We start from the raw sequence: 18,802 nt of genomic DNA, 5'->3' as shown, positions 1-18,802 counted from the left end.
GAACAACCTTTTTGACTCTGAGTGCTGCCGATAATCTCTCAAAACACTCAGTTATGAAGAAGAACCCTTTTGCCTAGAAGAAAATATCAGCAAGCCCCACCTGACAGTAGCAGTATTACTGGTTTCCTTCTGTTGTTAAAATACATAACTAAAATCGCCTGTTGATTCAGTGACTTCGTTAAAGGAATTTAGAAATGCAGGGGTCTTGCTGTCGTTTATGGCTTACAAACTAGCTAAAACCAGACATGGTAGCTCACACCAATACTTGGAAAGCTGAGGCAGGAGGATCACTGCAAGTTCAAGGTCAGGCTAGGCTAGTGGAACCCTGTCTTAAATAAAACCAATATTTATTTATACACACTAAGAAAACTGCAACTGCAGATGTGTCCCAGGATTTTTAAGCTCCTTGTAATATATCAGAAGAGCCCTAGGGGTCCTCAGAGCTCAGACTGAAACACTTTTCCAGCCTCCGAGTACTCCCTTGGAGGTCTTCTTTTTAGTGTTGGTAGCGCCCCCTGGTGGGAAGGCCTGTAATTCCCAACCGAAAGGCTTCCCTTGGTTTGGTTTATCTGGTTCATTCGGCCCTTGGAAGGTTGGTCAAAAGGCTACATTAGTGGGGTTCCTAGAGATGACCTTGAACTTCCTGATGGTTTTCTCTCTTCATCCTGCACAGATTTATTTCTATCCATATGTTCTGCCCCATTTGTCTTGATTGCTGTCATCGAACCTTCCAGTCGATGTCATTTCCTTGTCCTTTCCAGCTCCTTGCACTGTCTTTGAACTCCATACATGAATTCAACAGTTGTGCTGACAGCCTCTTCAGTACTTTGGTGTCTCAGTTCTTTTACCTTTTCATTTCCAACAGCCTTCTCACTGGAACCAACTGAGGTTCCACTTGAACACTTTAGTCACCCCCTTCAACCCCCAGCACCACAAAACTAATAGTACAAGCAAAAATCAGTTCTGGTAGGTTTGCTTCCCACCATTGGTCCTGGAATGCTTCTTATGTCAGAATGACTAGTGTCTGGGGTCACCAGTGCTTATACTCTGTATTTTCCTGATACTGAGATCATCTCAGTGGTGTTGATGCCAATGCTCATGATGGTGAACAGGAGAGCATCTAGCATGGCTTTGCCTTGTCTCGTCATCTTGAGTGGACTTGTAGCCTAGCATGCATTTTTCTACTCTTCACAGTAAGTTGCAGTCTAGAATTCATTGACTTGTCTTCCTGTCTCAGGTGAGGGAAGGCCTCAGCCTAGAACATACAGAGGACAGTTCAGAAGGTTTAGTACCCAGAGTTCCAAGTACCAGCTACCTCACTCTTCTCGCCGACTAAACCTCTGCCCAACAAAACACAACCACCAATCCTCAAAGAGCTCTCTCTGAAAGCCCAATGGTGTGCTTCTCTATTAACATTCTCTTCTATTAGTAGCATTTTCTTTTTTTTTTGTTACTGTCTCCCAAAGATTTCGTCTTCAGGAATTGAAAGAAGGGATATTTGTCCCTTGGGTTGAAACATAAAGGGGCATGTGTCCTCCTCCCCGAGGCCATCGTGTAGGGACTGCTGTCTCTACAGGGGAAGGGAAAGAAGCTTAGAGGGAGGGAGGGATGGTTCTGCCTCCATAAACTCCTGTCAATGATTGGCAGGTTACCAGCCCTCCATGCTTCCGCCCTCTTCTCTGTACCATTGAAAACTAGTAGCAAGCCATGGTGATACAGGTCAGCTTTACACATCCCTACTTCCACCTCCCATCTAGAACATCAAGCTTAGTCTAACTAACTCTTATCTGTTGCACCTTTCCACAACTTAGAAAGCATTTCCAAGGCTGACGTGGTGGCACATGCCTTTAGTCCCAGCACTCAGGGGGATCTCTGTGAATTTGAGGCTAGCCTGGTCTACAAAGAGAGTTCCAGGACAGTCAAGGCTGTTACACAGAGAAACCCTGTCTGGGGAAAAGAAAGAAAGAAAGAAAGAAAGAAAGAAAGAAAGAAAGAAAGAAAGGAAGGAAGGAAGGAAGGAAGGAAGGAAGGAAGGAAGGAAGAAAGAAAGAAAGAAAGAAAGAAAGAAAGAAAGAAAGAAAGAAAGAAAGAAAGAAAGAAAGAAAAAGAAAGGAGCATTTCTATATTATCCCATATGATTATCACTATGACCATTTTCATAAGACAATCAGGGCTTAGAAAGGAGAATAACTCCTTCTCAGCTCCCACCTGGAAGGCAACTAAGGCAGAATTAGAATCAAAGTCCTTTTGAACCCAAAGGGAATATACTAAGGATGACTGAGACACCACCTAGAGCACTGGTTCTCAACCTGCCTGATGCTACGCCCCTTTAAAACAGTTGCTCATGTTGTGGTAACCCATCAAATTATTTTCCTTGCTACTTCATAACTGTAATTTTGCTAGTGTTATGAATCGTAATATAAATATCTGTGTTTTCTGGTGGTCTTAGGCGACCCTTCCAAAGGGGTCATGACCCACAAGTTGAGAACCACTGATGTAGAGGAAGACAGTCTCTTGCAACAAATGGCCCTCCTCATTCAGTATAAATTTTGTCTGAGTAAAGCAACCTCCTTGTGCAACCCTCTCCATTCAGGATCTGCTAAGGTTAGAATAATGTTTATTCACTTGACAGTAGCATGGGATGTTTATCATTTCTTTGGAAGAACTTTGGGTACCATACCTACTCTGATGACTGTTGCAGGGATGAGGCAGGGCAACCTGACAGCTGGGGTAGGCTCTCTATGGTTGGGGTTGGATCTTAGGGGCTAATCTTGCTCAGATTAGGAAATAATTGAATGAAAGACTTAAGAGTATGCCTAGAGAGATTAAAATATCCCTCTTATAAAGGTTACATTGGATAACATCCAAGAGTCTGCTAGCCACACCACCTTAAGAATAGTTTGCTCCCAAGAGTGGCTTGTATATGTACAGTCAGAGGCACCAACAGTGGGTGAAAACCCTAAGTTTCCCATTACCACTTGGAAATTTAGGGCATGGCAGAGAAGCAAAACTGAACACTTTCATATCCTCTGTAGATAGCAGATCTCAAACTTGCTCAGTTCCTTCCCACAATGGCTTACCAGAAACCTCACTGGAGCCCACAGGGCGAGAAGGGAGTAAAAGGAAGCTGTGAGAATTACAATAATGAAATGATCCTTTGTGGCTACGCATTAGAATCAACTGGGGAACATGAATAAAATGCCAGCACTAAAAGAGATAGGCACACCGACATTCAGCTCTTAGGCTCAGGAGATTTCTATTCCATTGTCTGGGGTGGGTCCCAGTTTAAGTAGCTCCATAATGATCTGTAATGTGCTACTGTGCAAATGTTCTGCATTTCAAGATTTGTTGCACCTTAGAGCAACCAGAGAACTATTAAACAATTTCAATCCTGGGGTGGAGTGATAGCTCAGTGGGTAAGGGTGTATGCTGTGAAGTGGCTGGATACAAGATAAACTTAAACAAAAAAATCAGTCGCCCTCTTATATACAAATGACAAATGAAAGGAAAAGAAATCAGGGAAATATACCCTCCACAATAACCACAAACAATATAAAATACCTTGGAGTAACTTTAACCACATAAGTGAAAGACTTGTATGATAAAAAAAAAAAAAACTTCAAGTCTTTCAAGAAAGAAATCAAAGTAGACATCAGAAGATGCAAACATCTCCCATGCTCATGGATTGGTAAGATCAACATAGTAAAATTGGCTATCCTACCAAAAGCAATCTACCGATTCAATGCAGTCCCCACCAAAATTCTAACACAATTCTTTACAGACTTTGAAAAGACTCAACTCCATATGAAAAAAAAAAATCCAGGGTAGCTAAAAATAATCCTAAACAATAAAAGAACTTCCGGAGGTATCACCATCCCTGATTTCAAGCTGTACTACAGAGCTATAATAATAAAAACCTCATGATATTGACATAAAAACAGACACATTGATCAATGAAATCAAATTGAAAACCCAGACATAAATCCACAGACCTATGGACACCTGATTTTCAATAAAGGAGCCAGAAATACAGAATGGAAAAAAAGAATGCATCTTCAACAATTGGTAATGATCTAACTGAATGTTGCCATGTAGAAGAATGCAAATAGATCCATATCTATTACCCTGCACAAAACTCTAGTGGATCAAAGTGGATCAAAGAACTCAACGTAAAACCAGACACACTGAACTTGATAGAAGAGAAAGTGAGGAATAACTTTGACTCTACTGGAACAGGAGACAACCTCTGGAACAGAAAACCAATAGCACAGGCACTAAGATCAGCAATCAATAAATGGGACCTCATGAAACTGAAAATCCTCTGTAAGGCAAAAGAAACCATCAATAGAACAAAACAGCAGCCTAAAGAATAGGAAAAGATTCTCACCCACTCCACAACAGGTAGAGGGCTAATATCCAAAATATACAAAGAACTCAAGAAATTAGATATCAAGAAAACAAATAATCCAATTAAAAATGGGTACAGATCTAAACAAAATTCTCAAAAGAGGAAAGCAAAACGGTTGAGAATTGTTTAATGTCCTTAGCCATCAGGTGAATGTGAATCAAAACTACTTTGAGATTCTATCTTATACCTGACAGAATGGCTAAGATCAATAACACAACTGACAGCTCATGTTGACGAGGATGTGTAGCAAGGGGAACACTCCTCCATTGCTAGTGTGAGTGCAAACTCATACAGCCACTATGAAAATCAATATGGCAGTTCCTCAGAAAACTGGAAATTGATCTACCTCAAGACCCAGCTATACCACTCTTGGGCATATACCCAAAGGATGCTCCATCCTACCAGAAAGACATTTGCTCAGCTATGTTCATAGCAGCTTTATTCATAATAGCCAGAAACTGGAAACAAACTATATGTCCCTCAACAGAAGAATGGATAAAGAAGATGTGATACATTTACACAATGGAGTATTACTTAGCTGTTTAAAAAAAATGACATCATGAAATTTGCAAGCAAATGGATGGGACTAGAAAAAAATCATCCTGAGTGAGGTAACCCAGAACCAAAAAGAGGAACATGGTATGTACTCACTCATAAGTGAATATTAGCTGTTAAGTCAATGATAATCATGCTATAATCCACAGACCCAGAAAGGCTAAGTAACAGGGAGGGCTCTAAGGGGGACACATGGCTCTCCCTGGAAAGGACAAAAAGAATAGCTTTTGTGGGTGGACTGGGGCCAGGTGGAGATGGGAACAGGAGGGATGGGGAGAAATAGAGGGAGACAGCACTGGGAGAGATGACTGGAATTGGAGGGCGTCTGGGTGGTGGGGTGTGATGTGGAAACTCAGTCCAGTAAAACTCTTGGGATTCTACAAGGGTGAGCCTATCAAGAACTCCTGGTAACAGAGGATTCAGATTCAGAGCCTGAACTGACCATCTTCTTTAACTAGGCAAGGCTTTCCAGAGGTGAGATTGGGACACCAGCCCAGTCACAAACCTTCAGCCTATAATCTATCCCACCTGCAAGGTGGACTGGGACAATGGAAGCACAGAACTTGTTGGAGTGATCAAACAATTCCAATCCATAGTCAAAATTGAAACTATGTATTCCAATGGATTTGTATTATTATTTCAATATTTTACGTGGTGCTGAGGATCAAACACAGACTTCACACATGCTAGGAAAATGCTCTATCACTGAGCTGCAGCTCCAGCCCCTATTGCTTCAAATTTCAGTAGAATTACTTTGAAAACTGTTCGAAAATGGATTGCCGGGCCCCACTTCCTCGGTTTCTGATTCACTTGGCCTGGGATGGGGCCTGAGTATCTGCGACAAGTTCCTTAGCAGCACTTACACTGCTGGAGTTGCTGAGATTTCAGGTTTGAGCCTCCACGTCTGGTAAATATGGTGCTGAAAATCAAACCGAGGGCTTTGGGTGGGACCCTAATCCTCTCTAGCAAGCATAAGTTGGTGTCCACTGTTTTCTTTAGATACTTTTTCAATTAGGGACGGGTACATGAGCCTTACTTTGTATTTGTCTTGAAATGTCCTTGTTTCTCCATCAATTTTAAAGCTAGCTTTGCTGGGAATAACAATCTCAGTTGGCAGTGATTTACCTTCAGAGTTTTAAATATATCATTCCATGCTTTCCCAGCTATTGGGTTGCTGATAAGAGAGGTGATATTATTCTAATGTATCAGCCTTTGTAGGGGGGTTGGGGTTTTTTCCTTTTGGCTTTAAATATTATTTCTTTGGTATATATGTTTTTGTTGTTGTCATTGTTTTTGAGACAGGGTCTCACTATGTAGCTCTGGCTGTCCTGGAACTCACTGTGTAGACCAGGCTTTTTTCAAGACAGGGTTTTGGTGCCTGCTGTGGGATGTTCTGTATGTCCTGTGGGAGCCCATTCTCAGGTTCTTTGTGGCGTTACCCAGCAGGTCCGTATAGAGGATGATTAGGACCATGGGCCTGAGTGCAGGTGTTTGAGATGGTCTGCACTTGGCTGTGCTGGGGGATGGTCTGTATGTCAAGTTGCTCTGATTGGTTAATAAATAAAACCTGATCGGCCGTGGCTAGGCAGGAAAGATAGGTGGGACTAACAGAGAGTAGATATAAAAGGACAGAAAGGCAGAAGGAGACGCTGCAGCCGCCGCAATGACCAGAGAGGCTGCAGCCGCCGCCATGACCAGAGACACTGCAGCCGCTGCCATGACCAGCAGCATGTGAAGACGCCAGTAAGCCACCAGCCACATGGCAAGGTATAGATGTATGGAAATGGATCAATTTAAGATAAAAGCACAGTTAGTAAGATAAGGACAGTTGGCAGGAAGCCTGCCACGGCCATGCGGTTTGAAAGCAATATAAGTGTCTGTGTTTACTTGGTTGGGTCTGAGTGGCTGTGGGATTGGCGGGTGACAGAGATTTGTCCAGACTGTGGCCGAGGCAGGAAAAATCAAGCTACAGGTGCCTGTCCTGAATCTTGCTCTGTAGACCAGGCTGGCCTCGAACTCACAGAGATCTGCCTGGCTCTGCCTCCCGAATGCTGGGATTAAAGGCCTGTGCCACCACTGCCCAGCTAGACCAGGCTTTTAGTGTAGGGTGTTCAGTTCACTCGGGTCTGTGGAAGAAAGAGGATGAACTTTAGCCTTCTCAGCTGCAGGGGAGGCAGCCTCTGGGGAACTGACTGACTGTAGCTGAGCCAAAGGCTCTTTTATTGTTATACAATTTATATCTTTTACCAAGTCAGTTTCCGCATACCAAAACCTCTTATCTGAAACTCCCAAAGAGACAAATGCCAAAGCAATTCCCAGGCACAGCACATCTCAGCTTGCTGAGTCCTCTCATAACCAAGTTTCACATAGGCTTTGAACCTTTAGAAAATTCTCAGATGGGAGACCTTGACTTGGAGGAGGTGGGAATGGGGGGAGAGTTGTGGGGGAAGTCTGGGGGGGGGCGGGAAGAGGGAGGAGGAGGGAATCTGTGGTTGGTATGTAAAATGAATAGAAACTTTCTTTATAATATAAAAAAGGGGAAAAAAGATTTACATACATAAAACAGAAGACACAGGACACAAGAGGTGGCGATCACGAAAGGCAGATCAAAGCCAGCTGCTAACACTCCAGAGTCAAACCGGCCCAGTGCTCTGCAGGAACTCTCACTACACAGGCTGGCCTCAAACTCACAGAAGTCCACCTGCGCCAGTAGGCCAGGCTTGCTTGTCTGACGTTTAATTATGGTATGTCATGAAGAGGCTCTTCTCTGGTCATGTGTATTTGGAGCCCTAAATGCTTCTTCTGTTTAGGTGTCTGTTTCTCTATATTTGGGGCATTATTATTATTATTATTATTATTATTATTATTATTATTATTATTGCTGTAATTTCATTAAACAGATTCACTATGCTTATGAGAATTTTGTTTTGTTTTGTTTTCTCTCAGCTCTTTTTTTCTGTCCCATAGACATAGGTTTGGTCTCTTGATTGTATTACAGAGCTCTTGGATGTCGTGGACCCTTCTCCATGCTTTCAACACCCACTGGACGTTAACCACCCTGCTGGATCGATGCAGCTGTGGATATCAAGTTGCCCGCTGCAACTTCTGAATTTTAGGTTCTGCAGCAGGGAACAGTAGATGAGGGCTCCAGAGGCTGACCCACCTGCTGGCCTGAGGCTCAGGACCATCGAACTCCAGGCTCATTGTCAGCTGATGAGATTCCTCTGGCTGCGGTAGCCGCATTTCCTACGTATTCACTCACTGATCCAAACCCCTTGCGGCCATCTCCTTGGCCCCCTCTCTTTTTAGAACTGCTTTCCAGAGCTGTCTCTCACCCTGCCACTGCAGCAGGGTAAGTTCAGACTCCCCAGCTTCCAGGTGCTCCCTATTCTCAGGACACCAGGGTAGCTCAATTTTAAATGACAGGTTCTCTATCAAGATGACCCTGATCACTGCCCTCCAGGACATGTTGAGTGACAAGACAAAATAGGATTCAGATCCACCTGTTGAAGCAGAATCTGGATCTAAGGTTTGTGAAGGCCAAGGGCTTGTCCTGAGAGGTGACTTCCTGTCACTTTTCACAGAGACTGGCCTGGTTTGCTTTTTAGGTGAGGCTTCTGTTTCCCACCTTCTCTGTGGAGGTGTGCAGCTGGAGCGGACAGTGACTTGGTTTGTATCTTTTTGGTATAGCACCTGCTGATTTTTCCATGTTTTTCAAAGGGTTTAAGAACCTCTGCTGTTCTTAAAGATCTTCCTCACTTCTACTTTGGAACAGACTTATTTTATTTTTATTCCAAGTCTCCTTCACTGGGCCATGGGGAGGCAGCTTCAAGTTCTCTGTCTTACCTGGAAGTCAGCCCCCTTTAAGTTTAACTTTGTTTGAGTGGCTGATGAGACGTTCAGTGGATAAAGGCACTTGTCACACCCACTGACCTGGGTTTGATCCCCAGAACCCACGTGGTGAGAGGAGAGAACCAACTCCTGCAAGTTGTCCTCTGTCCTACACACACACACACACACACACACACACACACACACACTGGGCCACATGTGTGCCCACACACAGGCACACAAAGTAAATAAAAATGTGAAATTAGACTGACTAACCTTTGAACTTTTTTCATTTGTTCTGCTCAATACTCCTGGGATCTTTTAATCAGAAAATTAATGTCTAACATTCAAGATGGATTCTAACATTCCATGTTCTTTGTTCTCTTTCTGAAATGTTTGATTTTCTGAATTCATTCTCTGTTTTATCTTTTACCTCGCAATTACCATCACTTTTACTTTTTGATTTATTCTAAAAGATTTCCTTTATCTGCCAATTCTTCCATGACATTTCTAACTTCAGCAGTTATACATAAAATTCTAAGAGCAATTTCTTACTCCATTGCTGTTCTTTTATCATAACAATTTGTACCATTCTGTAGATAGGCTATCACCTTAAAATCTTTCTAGAAATACAATTTGTAAAGGTTTTACATTCTCCATGTTCTTTATTTCTCTTGGGCTAGAGGTTTTTAAAAAATAGTTCAATATAATGTTTTTTCTTTATTTGGGTAGTGGTCTACATTTACTGTCTTATAAATGAGAAACCATATATATATGTACACACACACACACACACACACACACACACTTATATATTTGGCTGGGTTGATGAGATCCATTCCTTATGTGTTCTATAAGTCTATGTCTATTTCCCAATCTTATGCCACCATAAAGAAAATATTGCCCTGAGGTTTGTCATTTTTGAAAGAGTAGCATTGGGTTTGAATAGTGATAGCGTAAGAAGTGGATCTGGGGTCTCAAGAAGATGACTGCACAGTCCAAAGTATTTTGACAAGGAAAAATGGTTTCTTTCTGCAGAAAGGTTCTAGCCACACTCAATTGAGAGAGCATACACAGTAGGGGTCCCTCTGGGCTTTTATACCTAATGAGAAATGTCCTGTGCCTCCCTGAGTGGTCAAAGCTCTGCCTTATATTCTTATGTGATTGACCCAATACAACACAGTGTACTTTCTAGGAAGAAATCAAGCAAGCGTGTTTTGATTCCAAGAAGAGCTGACTATGGTGAGATCTGAATTTCTGCAAAGTAGCTTCTTCACAAATTTTTGAAGGTTTATTTATTTTTATTTTATGTGTGTGTATGTGCACCACATGTGTGCTTGGTGCTCATGGAGGCCAGAAGAGAGCGTCCGATCCTCTAAAACTGGAGTTGCAAATAATTGTGAGCTGCCATGTGGGTACTAGGAACTGAATCAGGTCCTTGGCAAGATCAACAAGGGTTCTTAACCTCTGAGCTACCTCTCTAGCTTGCTACAACTGTTTAAAATAGAACTTTGTGTTATTTAATCCTTTGACAGAAAAGACTATATTCTGCCTACATGGGAAATGCTTCAAAAAGGAGAAGGCTTTATTCTGAAATATAGGTATCCATTGTGATGGGCACTATTAATCGTCTATCTTGGGTTAGCCTGTCTCTGGGGCAGGAGGAGAAGTTAATAGATGTGGGAAGACCCAGCCCAGTGTGAACAGCACCCTAGGCAACGTGTCCTTGATTGTGTACAAGTGGAGAAATTAGCGGAGAACAAGAAGGCATGCATGTATTTATTCTTTCTCTGCTCTTCGATGTGATGTGACTAGCTGTCCCAAGTTCCTGCCTTGACTTCCTTGCAATGATGGACTATTATCTGGGACTGTAAGACAGATAAACCTTTCCTCACACACATCGCTTTTTGACTGGATGTTGTATCACAGCATCAGAAAGGAAACCAGGATATCCACCTAGAAACCTTCATTTTCTTACTCCCATATGTTTGCGCTCTGTATGAGAAGAGGTAGCAAGGGGCAGCGGTCACCTAAAAGTTGTTTGTGGAAAGATGTCCACTTCATCTCTTCTCTCCTTGTACCTCTTCTCTCTTCACCTGCGAACTATGGGCTCTGCTGAAAGTACCGACTGCCTCTTCAGCTTTCCATATTAATTTCATTCTCTTTGTGGTGCAAAGCTTATACTGCATTATCATCTGTAACAAGAATCTTAAAAGGTCTCATTAATCAAAACAAACCCAGAGCCAGGTATTGGGGTGAACGCTGAAAGATCAGAGAAACAGAACCAGCCACAGCTAACCTCACCTCGCCAATTCTTTGGCTGATCTTGTTTCCTCAAACTGGAAGCCTCTGAGTCCTCATCCAAATGGATCTCAGCTAAAAGCTTAAAAGGACTTCTAGTTCCTGGTCCTCATGCCTTAATATAACTTTCTGCTTCCTGCCATAACTTTCTGGGATTAAAGGCATGTGTCATCGTGCCCAGCTGTTTCCAGTGTGGCTTTGAACTCAAAGAGATCCGAATGGATCTCTGCCTCCGGAACGCTAGGATTAAAGGTGTGTGTGCCACCATTTTCTGGCCTCTATATCTATCTAGTGGCTGTTCTGTTCTCTGACTACAGATAAGTTTATTAGGGTGCATAATATATTGGGGGACACAATATGACCACAATCATCCTAATGCAGTTTCAGGAGAAAGAAAAGACAAACGTGTGCCTTCTTTACCATCTTTACCAATTGTTTCTATTTTTTTTTAAGGATTTCTTTTTTATTATTTTATTTTATTTTATTTTATTTTCTGAGACAGAGTAGTCTCAGTGTATAGCTCTGGCTGTCCTGGAACCCACTATGAACACCAGACTGACCTAGAACATAGATCCACCTGCCTCTGCCTCCCAAGTGCTGGGGTCAAAAGCATATGCTACTATTCCCTACTACAGAGTTATTTTTATTTTTCAATTATGTGTGTGTGTGTGTGTGTGTGTGTGTGTGTGTGTATACCTGACTGAAAGTTCCTGAAGAGACTAAAAGAGGGTGTAGGAACCCCTGGAGCTGGAATTAGTGGCAATTGTGAGCTACTCTATGTGGGTCCTGGGAATTGAACCCAGTTTCTCTGCAAGAGAATTGGGAGCTCTTAATCACTGAACCATCTCTCCAGCCTCGTTTCTTAATATTTTATTTGTAATTTATATGCATCTTTTAAAATGAGAATGTCTTATAGACTTTGTTTTTGTTTTTGTTTTTTGTTTTGTTGTTGTTGTTGTTTTTGTTTTTAGAGACAGCATTTGGCTGTGCAGCCAGCCCTGGCGCACCTGAAATTCGCTTTACAGATCAGACTGCCCTGGAATTCACAGAGATCCGCCTGCCTATGCCTCTCAAGTACTGATATTAAAGGCATGTGCCACCACCGCCCAACTCACATTTTTCAATTTTTAAAATAATCACTAAGTACAACTTCTGAAATGAAAATAAAGGTTCCTATGGGAAAGATTCCCAGGCCAAATTTTGGAGATTTTTAGTTCACTGAGTTTGAGAAGCCAAGAAATAGATGTATTTTTAAAACATTTTCTAGGAAAAGGGTGTGATTTAGTGGTAGTTTTACACAAGCTTTGAGTTTAATCCCCAGCACCAAAAATTAAGCAATTAATCAGTAAACAAATACATAAATGTGGACCCAGAAAAATCAGGCATGTAGTTGATTTTGGAACTTGTTATTATAAATATTATAGGGATTATCTTTTTCTTGACGTTATGAAAATATTTACCTATAACCCTTTATGGACCTGAAAATTAATGGAGGAAGGTAGAACAGAGAACATACAGCTCTTTTAATTTTTTCTCTCCTTTCTCCTTCCTCCCTCCATTTCTCTCCACTTGACTTCTGTTTTTTAGATGGAATTTTTTTTAAATTTTATTTTATTTTATGTGTATGGATGCTTTGCTGTTTCTGGTCCTTACTGACCCTTGAAGTTCTTTGCGGCTGGAGAGGGGGGATCTGGGCTGGGGGTTAAAAGCAGAGGACCCATGTTAAGTTCCCAGCACCCACACGGTGGCTTATAACTATCTATAACCCTAGTTCCAGAGAATCTAATGGTATTTTCTTATCTCCACGAGCACCAGGCACATGCATACATGCAAGCAAAACAATAAAACATATCAATGTCTTAGTTAGGTTTCTATTGCTGTGAGGAGACACCATGACCATGGCAACTCTTATAAAGGAAAACATTTAATTGGGTGGCTTACAGTTCAGAGGTTCAGTTCATTATCATCATGGTGGGACACAGTGGCATGCAGGCAGACATGGTGCTGGAAAAGGAGCTGAGAATTCTACATCTTTGATCCTCAGGCAATAGGAAGTGAACTGAGTGTAGCTTGAGCATAAGAAACCTCAAAGCCCACCCCGACAGTGACACACTTCCTCCAACAAGGCCACACCCATTCCAACAAAGTTACACCTCCCAATAGTGCCACTCACTATGAGCTTATGGGGACCAATTACATTCAAACTACCACAAAAAATAAACATAACAACAAAGAAAACGTCTTTAACTTATTTAACTCTCTGCTATATCTATTTAGCATGTGAATGCATCTTCATTAATACCATCTCTATTGATTGATTTTTTTGCTTTCATGGACAGCTGCTGCACTGGATTCAATTAATCTTCAATTCGTTGTAGTCAAGTTCAGCCTATAATGTTCTTTTGTTGTTATCATTACTAGTAGTTTTTTTGTCTTCATATACTACAAAGTGTCCCCCACCCCTGCTATCTCCTTTAGTGCTCAGATTGAGCCCAAGGCATTATATATTTTGAATGCTAGGCAAGCAATCAGGCCATCTTGGGCACAAGGCATGATGGAAAATACCCATACATATAAATCATTTTTTAACCACCCATGCCATGAGATGGGACAGAGGTAGCACATGCCTATCAACCTAGCTACTTGGAAGACTTAGGAGGGAGGATAGTAACTTTGAGGCTAGCCTTGGCTACACTGAAAGATCCCAAAATCTTCATGTTTTCCCAATCTCAACCCATATTTTCTTTACTCTCGATAGATGGTGATCTTGCCTTATATGTAACAGGCGAAAAAAGAAAAGAAGCTACCAGTCACATCCATCAATTTCCCTTTTCACATTCTATTATCCATCTTCTACCCTTCCCCCTGCCCATGTAAGGAGCGGTTCTTCCCCGCCCTGGGTCATGATCTATATGCTAATCATCACACCCCTTCACCATTAAGAGTCTTTTTTTTTTTTTTTTTTTTTTTTCCGAGACAGGGTTTCTCTGTGTAGCTTTGCGCCTTTCCTGGAACTCACTTGGTAGCCCAGGCTGGCCTCGAACTCACAGAGATCCGCCTGCCTCTGCCTCCCGAGTGCTGGGATTAAAGGCGTGAGCCACCACCGCCCGGCTAGAGTCTTAAGGTAGAGTAGTAAATGTGGGCTTGCCAAGAATGAGAAAAAGCAAGAATGACTGCAAAGTGTTTAGTCTGGGCTGCTAGGACAAATGGGGTTGCCCTGGCCAGGCAAGTGGCTCATTTTGTTTTGTGGACAGTGGTTGGGGCTGTGAAAGTTCTGAGGGACAAAAGTGGAGTGAAGATGTTCAGTAGGCCTTTGGATATGCAAATCTCAGTGACTCCTCTTAGCTGGAGATTTTCTTTAGAGAAGTCTCATGTGATTTCAAAGCCTCAGACAGGACAACAAAGGAGTGGACAAAAACCCCCAAGAAAAGAAATCTGAGTGCTCAGTCCCGGGATTCCCCAACCTTAAGGGGCTATGGAGAGAAGAGCCCAGCGTAGGAAACTAGAAGGAACTACCACTGCGGTGAACGGTGAACGGAAAAACAAGCCAGTGCTGTGGTCTAGATAGGGAAGTCTCAAGTGGCTGTTAAGGGATTGACCTAGTGCCTCAGCATGAGTGAGAAAGAACCCTCTCTAGCTGCGTTTCCACCTATCACCACTAGGGGACTCACGGGAGCAAGTGCCCTAGTCAACCTTGGCAAGAATTTGGAGGGAAAGTTAAAAGCAGACTTACTCTATTCCTGGCCTTGTAGGCTGCCTGCCCACTGCGCTGCCCTGTTTCTTGGGTCCCATGCTACAGGGCCAGCCAAGGAAAAGAGCCTCCTGGTGCTCTTGGTGAGAAATGGTCAGTGGCCCAACAGGCTGCAGGCAAGTCTGGGGAGAATGCACCAAAGAAAAGGAGACAGGAGTCCTGCACAGTTAAGTCACTTCTTTCTCCTGGCCATGTAGCTCCTCCATAGCAGACCTGAGAGGTGACCTTAGCACCCTGGTCTCCAGCCTGCTGAACCACCTACCCTTTACCCTATTTCCACCAGCCAAGGTAGGGCATTCCCCCCGGAGTTTGAACTCTGGGGCAGCTGTAGCATTAGCAGTGGGGAAGAGAAGGCTGTGGTGGGATGTGGGGAATGGGGGAGATGAGCCAGGGTCCCTGCCTTCAGGGAATTCTTTCTTTTAACATTTATATATTTATTTAGCGGTGTAGTGGTGTGTGCGTGCATGCGTGTGTGTGTGTGTGTTTGGTTTGAAGCACATGCACTAGTATATATGTGTGCCATGACACATGTGGAATTCAGAAGATAGCTTGCCAAAGTCGGTTCTTTCCTTCTACTGTGTGAGTCCAGGAAATCAGACTCAGGTTGTCAGGCTTGATGGCAAGCATGCCGAACCATCTTGCCAGGCCCAGTACCCTCCGTTAAGTCACATGAATAGTACAGAACAGAGAACCGTGGACAATACATATCTGAACAGAGCAGGGCTAATTTTGGGAGCTGTAGTAGTTTGAATGACAATGGCCCCCATTGGCTCATGTGTTTAACTATGTAGTCAGGAGGTGGTGGAACTGTTTGGGAAGGACTAGGAGGTGGGGCCTTGTGGCAGGAGTTGTCACTGGGGGTGGGCGTTGAGCTGCTCCTCCCCACACTGCTGCCTTTGGTTTTCAGATCAAGATGTGAGCTCTCAGCTGTCCCTGCCACCATGCCTTTACACTGCCACCACGGACTCTACCCTCTGAAGCTGTAAGCACAATTAAATGTTTTCTTTTGCAAGTTGCATTGGTCCTGGCGTTTTGTCACAGCAATAGAAAAGTGACTAAGACAGCCCCTGTGCCCTGAAGACTGGAGGGGGAGTGAATTTACCCAGCTAGTGAGACTATCAATGATAGTCTTGCTCCCTGATGGGAGAGGAAACTGACTGTTATTTGTGGTGGGGTAGGAGCGTTGAGGGATAATGGGGAAGCCACATTGTAACAGCAATACAGACCCCAAGAGTGTACTGAGAGACTGATTAGGGACGTTTTTGTGAAAGAGGTTGGCCTTGAACTTGCTATGTAGCCAGAAATGACCTTGAACTACTTCTCCTCCTGCCAAGTGCCAAAGTTAAGGTGTGCTAGCAATCTGGCTTATACAGTGCTTGGGACTGACTTCAGGCCTTCATACAAGCAGTCCTCCAGCTGAGCTGCATCCCTCTCCCTAATTGGGGGATATTTAGAATTAGGGGAGAAAGGTCCACCACAGTAAAAGTTCCCCCTAGGAGTATAGAGGCCCACTGCTTGCCTGGAGAGGGCTGTGTTTCCTCTGAAACAGTGACTGTAAGAATTGTAGAAGGTACACTTGTGACGATCTCATGGGAAATGAGGAAAGAGGAAGAAATGCCAAATCCACTATTGTGCTAAGCGTTGTGTTTTAAGAAAACACACGTAAGATTATATTCATTATCAACTGCTAACCACAACAGTGGAGGAAGCAGTGAAGCAATGATGTCCCACATCAACTGCGGTAACTTCGAACGGGCAGAGAGCCCCACTTCTGGTGGCCGAGTAGGGTAGGAGGGACAGTGTGTGAGGACTGGCGGGTTAGGAGTGCTCCATTAGGGAGGACTGGGAATATCCTCCCCATTGGGATAGCCTGGTGCCTTCCTTTGAGGGCCAAGGCTGTAGTAAGATGCCCAAAGATGCCCCAGCACGGTATCTCAGGCCTATCTGGAAACAGCTAACTCAAAGGGGCCCTGCGACTCTGTACAAAGCAATATTAGCCCTGGAGCTCTAACAGCACCTGGCTCGAGGTCAGGATTTCTGGATTTCCTGTGGCTTATCCACTGCCTTCTGTAAGAGGATCACCATTGTCGACTTAATGTGCTAGACCTCTGTTCTCCAACCCCCAGGTCTTAGTCTTGTTCAGGCCTGTGCGTCTTTTTGGATCCTGTCATGGACCGAACCTATGAGAAAGGGCAAGACTACTGTGAAGTGAGTGAGACCCCTTAGAGTTCAAACTCACAGAAGGTTCTCACTTTCAGGTCAAGTGAGAAGCCTGTTTGGAATAACTCAGTCTTCATACATGGAAGCTACTAGAAACTGACAACAGTAAGATGGAAGCTTCACCCCTGCACCATAGTATGGACTTCATTTTGGTCTGGTTGTATCTGTGTGTGTACATGGTATGTATGTTTATGCATGGGGTTGTGCATATACATGTGTGCACATGCCTATGGAGGCCAGGGATCAATATCAGTCATCTTCTATAATCACTTTCCAACCACATTTGGTTATTATTATTATTATTATTATTTTTTGCTTGTGTGGTGGTTTGAATAGGAATGGCCCCCTAAACTCATGTATTTGAATGCTTGGCTAATAGAGGGTGGCACTGTTAGGAGGTGTGGCCTTGTTGGAGGAAGTGTGTCACTGTGGGGGTGGGCTTTGAGGTCTCAGTTGCTCAAGTTAGGCCTGCTGACACTTTCATTTCTGTTGCTTGCAGATCAAGATGTAGAACTCTCAGCTCCTTCTCCAGCACCATGTCTGCCTGCATGCCACCATGTTTCCCACCATGACAATAATGGATGAAACTTGTGAAACTGTAAGCTAACCCCAATGAAATATTTTCCTTTATAAGAGTTGCCATGGTCATGGTGTCCCTTCACCACGATAGAAATTCTAAGATTGTTTGTTTTTGTTCTGTTTGAGATAGGGCCTCACTCTGTAGCCTTAGCTGGCCTAGAATTCTATGTAGACCAGGCTAGCCTCGATCTCATAGAGATCTGCTTGCCTTTGCTTCTCCAGTGGTAGGTTTAAAGGCATGTGCCACCATGTCTGGCTTCCAACCTTACATTTTGAGACTAGGTCTCCTGTTTAACCTGGAGCCTGGTGATTAGGCTAGACTGGCCTAACCCCAGGGGTCCTTCTGTCTCCATTTCCCCAGCACTGAGATTATGGTGCACAATGATGTGCTGAGCATTTCATGTAGGTGCTGAGGATTGAGCTGAAGTCCTCATGCTTGGACAGCAAACTCTTAACCAGCTGAGCCATCTTTTCAGTGCTTGTTCTCTCTCTCTCTCTCTCTCTCTCTCTCTCTCTCTCTCTCTCTCTCTCTCTCTCTCTCTCTCTAACACTGTCCTAAGGCTCTGATTTGGAGGGTGTCCTAAACCTTCAGTGGTAGAACCTCCAAGAAAGTCTAAAATAGATTCCTGGTATGGGGAGTGTTGTCAGTCTGGGCTCTGAAAAACTCTTGGGGAAAGCAAGAATGGGTTGAATGAATGGTTTCTCGGAGGATGGGGAAGAAGGACAGCTATAGAAGAGGGTGAACAAGGAAGAAGAGGGGGCAGTGAGTCAGACGGAGGCAGCTGGCTATACAAGCTGGGTTATAGTTTGTTGTTTTGAGTGTATGTATTGAGGTGGAGCAGAGTGTCTCAGATGATCCTCTTTGGGTGATCAGCCCTGTCCCTGTCCCTGTCCCTGTCCCTCTTCCTCTCCCTCTCCCTCTCTCTCCCTCCTTCTCTCTCTCTCTCTCTCTCTCTCTCTCTCTCTCTCTCTCTCTCTCTCTCTCTCTCTCTCTCTCTTTCAAGACAGGATTTCTCTGTGTAACAGTCCTGGCTGTCCTGGAACATGCTTTGTAGACTGGGCTGGCCTCATACTCACTGAGATCCACCTGCCTTTGCCTCCCAAGTGCTGGGATTAAAGGTGTGCACCACCACTGACTGCTTGGCAATCAGTTCTTT

Source organism: Peromyscus maniculatus, chromosome 7, assembly GCF_049852395.1.
Source record: "Peromyscus maniculatus bairdii isolate BWxNUB_F1_BW_parent chromosome 7, HU_Pman_BW_mat_3.1, whole genome shotgun sequence".
NCBI lineage: Eukaryota > Metazoa > Chordata > Mammalia > Rodentia > Cricetidae > Peromyscus > Peromyscus maniculatus.
The sequence above is the reverse complement of the archived record's forward strand: the minus strand, read 5'-3'. Positions refer to the sequence as shown.